A 12284-nucleotide genomic window follows, 5' to 3' on the forward strand; every position below is an offset into this window, starting at 1 on the left:
TCCCATATGTAATTTACCTACCAGTAACTGTGAGTTCTCTAAGATTTTTACTGTGTGTATTGTTTGTTTCTTTTATATTATATTATTGTGTGTATATATACCCAACCATGGCTGATTTCGCTAGCTATTTTTCTGCTTTGTATAGTTCTAAAATAAATTCAGTCATTTTCAACTGATTAGTATATGTTTTTTTTTATTATGTAAACCACTGTATCCGGTTAGGAGGAGGGTAAAGAGCTCATACAAATGTCGAATCCCGCAATATTCTGTATTCGGCCGTCAGGAGCATGTAGGACAGTGGCTGTCGTGGTTTGATTTCTGTCATAATCATCTGTTGGATGTTTTTTTCTTTTATAGCGGGGGAGGGGGTTGAAGCACATTTGTGTTTTTATTAGGTTCTGATTTTTTTTATATTTATACCTCAAACATCACTTTAAAAAAAACCTTGTCCATATATGCATAGGGTTCAGTTAAGTTTGTACCGTTATCATCTGAACAAAACTCACTTCTAATAGACCTCATTGTCAGCCTCGCATCTCTAAAGATAATGTTCCGACCCAAAGAGAAACATATACCAGTACCCATCTCTTCTGTTATGACTTTTTATATCCTTGAATGTTTTTCTATTTCTTTTGATTTTCTTTTTTAACCAATATATACAATTATTCATGCATGAGGACTTTTACTATATGCATATATTGTCAAAGTACTTTTACTATAGGCATGTATTGTCATAGTTATATTTGATCCAACTTTATTTTCAATGCTTTTAAATTGGGTCTTGAATGTAACTTTGTGACTTTTTTATTTATCCAATTTTTAGGTTTATGGCTTTTGGTTTTCTGTAGCTAGGGTCTGGATAAACGTTTTAGTCCCATTGAGATTTTTATAGTTGTTTTCTGTTATTTATTTTTGTTTACCTTTTGATAAATTCTACTTTAAAAGAGGTACAGTCAAACTCACACAGCAAAGATAAACTGTTAACACCATGACTTAATATTGAAAAAGACCAACAGACAAATAACAGTACACATACCACAACATAGAAAAATAAACATTAAGCAACACGAACACCACCAAAAACTAAGGGTGATCTCAGGTGCTCCGGAAGGGTTAGCAGATTCTGCTGCACATGTGGCACCCGTCGTGTAGCTCATGTGATAGCAAATCCGGTAAATAGTCTAAATCGGTAGGTCACGTTCATGAAAGGGAAGGTGATTGTAGATACGACATAAGGAACATATCCGATATCACTTGCGAAACAGTTATTCTATAACGGTAAACCAACTCTTGATGGTGTCCGTAACATTTACGAATGGATGATTTCAACTTCGCTATTCGAAACTATTGGTTTAATAGCTTCCTTGTGAGCAGTAACCCTCTATCAAGAATATCATAATAGGAAATACAAGCACTGGCATATCGTATCAATTAGGAGATATATACCCCGTATGCAGGTGCTGCTATAATTTTGCTACTTAGAAATGGAAAGTTCACAATTGGAAAGCTGACATCATCTCTTTGTCGTAAAGTTTTGTTTTTAACCGATCATCATTGTCAATTTCTAGATGTAAGTCAAGATATGAGGCCGACTTAACTGTATCTGTAGTATCCTGTATCTCTAGTTCGATAATTTCCCAAGACAATGCCAAAGATAAACATTAAATGAACATAATAGTTCATTGCAGACAAAAAGTTTCATATTTGTACGATCGAATCTAAAGATATACATCAAACCGAAATAGTCAAAATTTAAACAACAACAAAAAAAGGATTCAAAGAAAAAATCAAAACAGGAAGTCCGTTTTCAAAAAGATTGAACTAATTGAGCAAGTAATATAAAAAAAGAAGATGTGGTATGATTGCCAATGAGACAACTATCTACAAAAGACAAAAATGACACAAACATTAACAACTATAGGTCACCGTACGGCCTTCAACAATGATCAAAGCCAATACCGCATAGTCAGCTATAAAAGGCCCCGATAAGACAATGTAAAACAATTCAAACTAGAAAACTAACGGCCTTATTCATTTAAAAAAAATGAACGAAAAACAAATATGTAGCACATAAACAAACGACAGCTACTGAATTACAGGCTCCTGACTTGGGACAGGCACATACATAAATAATGTGGCGGGGTTAAACATGTTAGCGGGATCCCAAACCTCCCCCTAACCTGGGACAGTGGTATAACAGTACAAAATACGAACGAACTATAAAAATCAGTTGAAAAGGCTTAACTCATCAGATGGACAAAAAATACAAGTGGACGTGGCCGGGATCTTATACATCCCGACACAACAAGACACAATGAACAGATCTGAGAGTACTCGCAGTTATCTGACAGCTAGTTCAAAGCCACTAACAACTAATAAAAAAAATCATGCATCTAAGACTAAACAATCAATCCGTACACATCCAAAATCCAATGGATTTAGTGCAAAGACGTCATAAACAGCCAGAGAAAAACATGACCTTGTGCAATGCCAAGTTACAGGTATCGACAGATTGTAGATTTATATAACATACTAGTAATATTTAGTTAGCTTTTAATCTACTGATAACAATAATCAATATTTATACCAATAAAAACAATGTTCAATGATCTTATTACAGTGTTGAATAGGTAACCTTTTAGAATAAGTTTATTTAAAGGAGCGAAAAGTTTACATGGATCATTTCTAAATTTCCGGCACGGTTAACAACATTTTCCGTAAAAATGAGGATGTGCTATCCCGTTTGAAATAAGTTTTCTACAGGTACAACCAAACTTCAAAACCAAAACATTATATCTATGGAAAAATTTAGGAAAGGTTTTAAGTAATTTATGGTAACGATATCCCTGGTTTAATAATTTACCAGTAATACATAGGTTGTGTTCGTTAAAATCAAAAACGTCACAACAGACACGGGCATAGCGAACAAGTTGTGAAATATAAACACCGTAAGATGGTGCAAAAGGAACATCACTATCTAAAAATGGAAAATTAACAATAGATAATACAATAACAATAAATGAGAGAACATATAGAACAGAGAAACATACTAATAATAGCTAACAAAAGGTACCAGGTTTAAACAAATTTACCCCAGACGCGCGTTTCGTCCACATAAGATTAATCAGTGACGCTCAAATGAAAAAACTTCGAAAGGCAAACATTGTCGCGTACAATGAGGACAAAAAGTTCTAAAAAGTTTGGGCTTTCTGCCTGGAATAAGAACATCCTCATTATTTAGAATAGTTCATTCTTTTGCAACCAATTTTATATGAAATGACTATATAATAGATACAAACAAGTCATGATAAAATCGAAGTGGTGACTTATAACAGAATAAAAACGGATACATAAAGACACCACATAAAAATTCACAGTCGAGTTAGCCAAAGCCATCAACGCACAAAGTGACCGGATTTGTAATCACATAAGCAACACGACGGGTGCCACATGTGGAGCAGGATCTGCTTATCCTTCCGGAGCACCTGAGATCACCCCGAGTTTTTGGTGGGGTTCGTGTTGTTTATTCTTTAGTTTTCTATGTTGTGTCATGTGTACCATTGTTTTTCTGTTTGTCTTTTTCATTTTTAGCCATGGCATTGTCAGTTTGTTTTAGATTGATGAGTTTGACTGTCCCTTTGGTATCTTTCGTCCCTCTTTTAAATGTCTAAAAAACTATCCGAAAATTGGAGAGACTCTAGAACGATTATTTGCTCAAATCCACGAATTTGGAGACATATTTGCAATTTATTTGGTAGACTGTTTATTCATAAAAAGAAAACTTAGTGATTTTTTTGTATTTCAAAATTCTCTCGCATAATTTTTCTTTATGCACACAAATGTGTTTTTCATGAACAATCTAACCATATTTAGGCAACTTTCAAAACTCATAGCTTGCATGCAAAGATATGATTTCACGTCCCCTCACGCATTCACGATGTCCTCAATCAGAACCGATCCCCTCACGCATGACATACTGAAAATATGAGGTTTATAGATTTATTAAGAAGTCTATCAACACCGGACAACGAACACACCGCTCAAAACGTCATGCATATCCATTGACCGAAACAAAAAGTAAATTTGAACTTGTAGGTCTGTAAATAGAACCATTTCAAAATTAAAATGTCACTTTTTTAGGCCATTTCTATTGGGGCAACTGATTTTGTAGGAGTTCAACTCCACGTACAGCAGTAAATGATACATGTATCTCTTCGTTGAAGTATTCACCACATCATGCATTCTCCGATTTGCAATACTTTGATCAGTTAAATACGAAAATTGCGATTTAGAAATGTATATATCTTTTGAAGCGGTAAAAATTACTCCATTCAAGCACAACCGGAAAATCCTCTCACGGTTTTTATTGCAGAACCAAATGTTCTGCGTGTGTAGATTACCAGCCGTGAGATAGGAGATTATCAAGTAACAAAACTAAAAAAAATTCAAAGGAGGTGTGCTTCTTTGTTGAATATTTGTTTATTTTTAGATTGCGACACAGTGACGACTGGTGTACCTATATTTTGACAAATTTCCCTGTTATGTCTGTTTTGTTCACGCATAGTTGTAAATATAATGGAATTCGAAGCAACTGTCATACAAGTGAAAGGTTTAGCACTATAAAACCAGATTCTTTATGCCATATTCTACTTATAAAAATGCCTGAACAGTTGTTGTCCTTTTTTTGGGTCAGTTTTATTATTTGATTTTTCCAATACATTAAGGACATTTCGTTTTGAATTTTCCTCGGAGTTCAATTTTTTTGTAATAAAAATCTCTTTTTTGTTGACCTTGTTTTGTTAATTAGTAATTATTATCAGGTTGTTTTTATTTACCTTTCTTTAATAGTTTTTGCTCTTAAGGCGAAGTGTACGTAATTAAACTACACAATGGATTTTTTTGAAATTTTACTTGTAGATTCTACTTGTAAAAATAAATCGGAAAATAAAATAAAAAAAGGGGGTAACCGTTTTCGTTTTTGAGATACGAGCTGTTGAAGTTAACAGCATCATACACCAAAATTACAAAGGATATATAGGGAAAATCGTGAAATTCGGCAGGAATTGTTACATTTCCAAGATTTTCTATTATCTTAGACAATCGATTTTTTTTTTAATTTATGAGACGATTCTAAAATGTCTAAGGAATCGACTGGTGCAAAGAAAGTCCTTAGCAACCGTGCTACTTGTCAAGCTATACCCTGTTAAAGTTGAATTTTGCGTGTAAAAAAACAAAAAACAACGACAACGTTATTGACGTCGCTGCAACAGTTAAGACGCTTCATATAGTTCTATACTTGTATGAAATATATACCGTTTTGTTGGAGTTCATGTTGCTCGGTCTTTAGTTCTTTATGTTACGTTTTGTGTACTATTGTATTGTATTTGTCCATTATATTCGGGTGCATGCGGAGATCGCCAAGCTAGAAAACGGTTGACATTTTCTTCATTATGAACTAGAACTATTTTCGACCTTGGTGCCTTATTTTTGTTAAAATCTAAACACTGCGACGTGTTTTCAAAATCTTTGTTCCCATAAAACTTCATTTTATCAAGGTCTCTTCTCAGAATATCAGCCATCTGTCTGGCACAGGATAACAAATCAATATTTAAGTAAATTTAAGTTGTGTGGTAATTCTTAGTACATTTGGGTAAAGTAATCTTATCTTTGTGCCGCATAATCATCTCTATAATTCAACACATCCCTGAGCCACGACATTATACATTTTATGCATTGCATGATCTTCTTTTTATCACAACCCAGACCGGCTAGTAATCGTTGTATAACTTTACACGTCTGAAGACGAATATTTGCGTGAAACATTTTTGTATGATTTTTATTTCTGGAAATCAGTCTGAAATCTACAACAGTCCTTTTCCGAAAGTCGGGCTGGACCTTTACTTGTATGTGCATTCGAGATTTACACAAATTGTAACCCGAATAATTCAGTCGTATTATTCAGCTGATGTACGAATGCTACATTTCTCGTGTGGGAGAAAATCGGACACGGAAAGGGCTTGAATCATTCGAGTTACTCAAATTGAAACTCGGGAATATATTTCTAACTGTTCGGAATTCGCGGAAACAAATGATTGTTTTTCGCATTACGGTATTGAATCAATATGAGTCAGAGATACCAATTATTTCTTTTAACAAATTCGAATACCAGTCAGTTTATAGGACCTCAGTTTGAAATAGGGGCGGCAATCCATTCATTTTATCCAATCAATTGGAAGGGGGGGATCAACATTGATAGTCAAAAAGCCTTGAAATATTCGATAAAAACGTTGAATGTAAATTATATGAACTCCAAAGTCTCATATTATAAGACTAGTAAAACACATTCTTCTCAATTCTTGTATGATCATGAACTAGGTGAAAACCTAGAGCTAACCGAGTGCGAGATCCTCATGGATAATCATCGAGGTCGTTAAACACCCCTTGCAGTAAACTTGGGTTAAATTAAAAAAAAAATCTAAATGTAATAGTCTGCACACATTTCACCTCTCATTTCACTAAATATTAAATTGCAGTTACAAGTATCACAAAACTTCCCTGACCTCTTTTCTTTAACCATAATAGAGGGAGGAGGGACGGAGGGATCCAGATCCCGAAATCCCGGGCTTAAAAACACGAAATCCCGAGGTCCCGAATTTGAAAAAAAATTAAATCCCGAAAGGGTCAATTCCGAAATTCCGAGCTTAAAAACACTCGATCCCGGAGTTCCGATAAAGGTCCTATCCTCCCCCTCCCCCCGTAATTCTATATTCTATTCATTCATAATCTTGAATTGAGATTTTATACTTCAAAATTACATTCTCTAATTTTGAATGCTGCACACAGGCACAATAAAAGAAAACAGATATCGCTATATATTTTCGAAATTGGAATTTGTGAAAGAAGAAATGACATGTTATATTTTATCTTACATGTGTACTTTCAATTTCAATATGGTTCTAAATTTATATTTAGTTTTCCCATAAATTGCGGACGGAATAGAAGACACCCTGTTTATTTTCTGCACATGTAGAAAAAGTTGAAAACTGGGAGTTGAATGAAATAATTTTTACTTATTTTAAGATAAATGTTAGAGTGAGACAATTTTTAAGTTACTGAGTAATTTTTGCATGTTTTAGGGCATAATTTGTTTATTTTTTGTTTCTTTTCCGTCTTTGTTCTTCCTACTTGTAAGTGTTGCACTAGTGGTCAAATTATTCTCTTGGTATCGTCTGATATCTTATATGAATATAAATCATGTCCTTAAATTTTCAATTGCACAAAATACGAACATTTCAACGTCTTTTTAATTAAACAATTAAATTAACACGTCTTTCATTAATTGTTTGTAACCTATTTTAAAACTTTACGTTGAGTACTGTGTTTTTCGTTCAAGACTACGGCTTTTTAAATCGATATTGTTGGGTCAAATCAGGTTTTATTTTAATTAATTTGATATCAATAGAAGAAAAATGTTACATGTTTATTTGTTTATAATTTTGTTGTGAGGCGTTTTTTCTTTCTGATGATATCATAAACACGAAATGCCTTCTCCTACGCGTCTAAAACCAAAACAAAAACAGTGTTTTTAAGTCAGACTGCACACAGAACAACGTACAGAATGCTGTGATTTCTAGTTGGTGTTATTTAGATAATTTCTATGAGGTTTAAGACAGCACAGGCGTGCTTGTTGGATTCATTATAGACCGCAGAAAGTAGTTTCTCATTCGTGTGTCCTTTCTTGGAGTAAGGGAGATAACTTGCGTAACTAACGACGAACGTTTTTAATCCCGTATTCCGCTAGAGGCGTGCAATTACGTACCCTTCGCCTTAACACAAAAGTGGGTAAAACATATCCTCATTTATTTTAATTTAATCCGTTAGCGATTTTACTTTTTCGAAAAGAGCTTTTAAAATGTCATACTTCCAAGACGTGACGCACACCTTTTCAAGTGACGTATATTTTTTCAAGGTATTAAAATTATATATATGCTCAAATCGAACAAGATAATCAAGAGTTCCACAAGGCCCTTGTCGGAATCCACACTGGGTAATGATTAAAAGCCAATTATATTTCCTGAACCATTCAAGGCTATTGTTCATCCGCTCGAGCGTTGAGCAGACACATTTTTTTTTAACAAAATTTGTGAAAGTTGAATGAACTATCGTATACTAACCTGCCATGTGTTGCCTTAATATCTATAAGTTTACGATGTTTTAATCACTTTTTTCAGAGTGTCCTTCAAATTTATCATTATGGCCTAAAAAATTGACTTTTTTTCTCACAACGAAAACGTAATGCAAATTTGATTAAAACGTACGACTAAATGTTTAAAAATTTCGCAAGTTAAATAGATGTTAACCAATAATTGACGTATGTGTGACGTAAAAATGTAGTTGAGGTTCATTAACTCTTTAATTTTTTAAGAATTTAGAAAAATATATGGCAGTTTTTCTATGTTTTTAAAGGCACCAATTGTCGCTTACAAATATTTTGCTCAAATATATATGTATTTAGTGTATATTTACTTGTTTATGTTATTATATCTTTTTGATTGACTTGGTGCAGGCATTTTTCTAAGTGGTAATTGTGAATTAAACCTGATTTTATAGCTAGCTAACTCTCTCGATTATATGAAATTAATGCAATTCCGTTATATTGACAACGATATGTGTACAAAATAAACAGATTTATCAGGAAAATTGTCAAAAAATAGTAGTATAGCAGGCAAAAGTCAGTTTGGGTATGTTCCCATTGAACAAAAAATAAAGTTACACGATTTGTTTCAGTGTTGTAAGCAGTAGCTACGATTTACTTACAAGTATTTACAATTGTTGCCAAAAGTGTTATATAAATCCGGGATGATTTGATTGAAAGTATTTTCTGATCTAAAACGGAGATAGTTGAGAGTCAAAGGATTTTTGTATTTGTTTCTTTTTCTGAGCCTTGCCTTTATTTATAGTTGAGTTGAGATGGAACTGATATTCCTTAATAATAACAAGTGAAAGTATTTGATTTTCCTTCTTTACAAACAATCTTTTTAAATGAAACATATGTTGTAAGAACACGTTAGGTATACATATATTTTCTTAAGAAAGAAGTAAACATATTTTAAGTACTCATTAATACACGTAGAGTGTACTTACAAAGTCGAAACAAATTGTAAAGCCATCATAACAAGTTATAATCAAAATGTATCAACACAAAGATTCTCATTTGTAGATTCTTGTGAGCAGTGTTTACAAGTAGTCACATTGTAATTCGAGCGATTTACGATACTTACAGATTGTAACGAGCTTTATTTACAGACAAATCAATCCATAAGCATTCATCATAAAATTTTTACCTCTCCTTTACCGAATGCCTCAGAATTTTTGCGAATTTTTGTGTATTATAGCCAATTTTTTTTCACTGATAATGACGAGTTATTTACGGGTTGACTCCTAGCTAAGATATACAAAAATAATATCATTGTATGATAATGGGTCGTTTAGTTCAAGTATGGGACTTTCTGTTCGCTTAAAAGTCATTGTACATTACATTTGATTTATTTGAATACCAATTCCCTTATAGAATCATATTCGAAACAGTGTGGTCCTGGCCATTGATTGACAACCGAAATTATCCCATTGACTGGGACAGATTAGATGAACGTTTGTCGGTAACGACTATTGCTCACTTCTTACTTATTATAGAATTTAAACTGTGGGGTCACCAAAGGTTCTTAACGCCTTTAATGATAAAATAATTTGAAAAAGTATTCAGCAATAACCTTTATGTTTTGATTTATATTATTGATATAAATCAACACATCGAATTATTCCGAACTAGTTTTTCGAATTGCTTTATTTAGGTGTTGAGAACCTTTGATGACCCCACAGATTCAGTGTCTTTAACAAGTACACAGTGAGCAGTGATTGTTACCGACAAACGTTCATCTAATCTGTCCCAGTCAATGGGATAATTTAGGTTGTCAATCAATGGCCAGGACCACACTGTTTCGAATATGATTCTATATTGTAAAATCGTCTGTCACGTTAGAATGAATCATTCACATTAAAAGTTGTAATTAGTCGTTCGTTGGCTTGTCAATAATCAGAAATATGGCAAGTATACTTCACTTGTTGCAATGATTGATAGCATTAAATTTGTTGATATTTTTGTTAACTTCCACTTTCGAATTTGGCTTTGTGCTTGGTATTTGCCTTATACTTGTCTAAACGTAAGTAAGCTAATGTATAACATTACTCATACTCAGTTGCCACTTAGAGGCTCATTTTTTAAGAATATTTCTTATACCTTTTGACAAATCGTTCTGTCCATAAAACTATCGAGCTAATAATAGAGTCGTCTTCGTTAAAATGAGAACGATTAATCTCATCAAAAGCACGAGTTAACACAAATAATGTAAGATATCTGCCGATTGATTTGAGGAAAAGTTTTCACAAAAGATTTGCAAAAAATGTGGATTGTTCCCCTGAGACATGTTAGAGCACTGATGTTTCAACAACACTATTGATTGTTTCACATGTTTTAAATACGTAGTATTTTTGTTTATTTCCTGAAGTGAATTAGATGAAATGTTCTTTTGTTAGGTAAAGAAATACGATGGATACCAGTGAAACATCAAATCTCATCATTCACAACACGTTACAGGATTCCACCATACACTAGATAGGGTATCAAGTAATCCATGAGTAGGTTTCAAGTTTTAATACTTTTAATATATAATTAATACTATTCGTTTATAGGACATTTTTCCACATTCTTTTTCCTTCTTTAATTTTCATGACTTATGCTTAACCGTCAACTTTAAAGTTTTAAATCAAAGACGAACGTAACTAATTTCTACAAGAAAACTATAGAAACCTGTTCTTGGCCTGTTATATCTGACTATGTGGTATGTGCTTTGCTCATTGTTAAAAGCCGTACGGTGACCTTAAAAGTTGTTAATAAATGTGTCATTTTGATATCCTGTGAAAAAATGTCTTATTAGCAATCATACAACATATAACTCTTCAAAGCAAACAATACTTTTTAAACAATGTTGTCGAGCTTGTTATATATCTGATAGTATAAAAAAACCATGAAATGCATTTTTTAACTAGCATAATTAATGAAGATAACAATGAAGGCCTCATATTTGCAAAATTATTAGTATGTACATTAGCCCTTTTTACGAATATAGGCTATAATAAGCTAAATTATCAGACTTGATATCTTTCATAGCCTCTTTGGTATCAAATTTTAATGGTAACTAAACGGTATGTTTTTTTCTGGAATAAAAGTAACTAATTCAAACACTAACATTGCAATTTGTCAAACAGTCTATAACGCATAGCAAAAATCCATGATCTTAGGCGTAAAATTTCCTATGTGTACTCTGTTGTAAAAGGTGTTGGTAATTAGAGATAAAAGGTATTCTCGGGTATGATAGATGGACGTTAATTTTACAGTTGCCATATAAGTGATTTTCTAGTCATATCAATTTGAAGGTTAGGTAAAGTAAGTAGCTGAAAAAAAATAAAAAAAATATTGCAGATCAACACACATTTGTTTCGATTAATTCAAAAACCAATGCTAAACAACCATAATGATATTCATATAGAATAACTTTAAGCCATGACGTTGTCAGTTTTCTACTTTTGGGAAGGATCCTTTGGTATATTTCGCCCCTCCTATATTGGAAACTGGAAAAAAAGGAATTAAAACGGCTAGGGTATTTCATTTATACTACAGTCGTTATGGAATTTGAAAGGACCTTTCTCCGTAGTTGACATAATTGCACATTTCAATCATTTTACCTCAGATAAATATTAATAAAAATGTGCCTTCCTTAAATTTTGGTGTGTCACTAGTTTCTTGTGTAAAAAGTTTTAAAACAAACACGCTTACATCCCAGAACAATTTTAAACGAAACGAAACTGATCAAATGGCAACATCAATACCTCAAACACATCAACATGAACAAACGGATAGCAGCTATCATATTCTTGACTGGGTGGGGCATTTCCGTATGTACAAAATGGTCGCTTTAATCTTGTTTTAAAGCTAGTTACACCTCTCATGTGTATAACACTCGCATAATATATAGATATAGGAAGATGTCGTACGAGTGCCTATGGAACAATTATCCATGCAAGTAACAATTTTATGTCATGTTATGGCCTTCAACATGGAGCTTTGGCTCGCAACGAACAATAAGCTATAAAGGGCTCCAAGAAATTACTAGTGTAAAACCTTTCAAACCGGGAAACAAACGGTATATTCTATTCATATTGACAAC

The sequence above is a fragment of the Mytilus edulis genome, chromosome 14, assembly GCF_963676685.1.
Source record: "Mytilus edulis chromosome 14, xbMytEdul2.2, whole genome shotgun sequence".
NCBI lineage: Eukaryota > Metazoa > Mollusca > Bivalvia > Mytilida > Mytilidae > Mytilus > Mytilus edulis.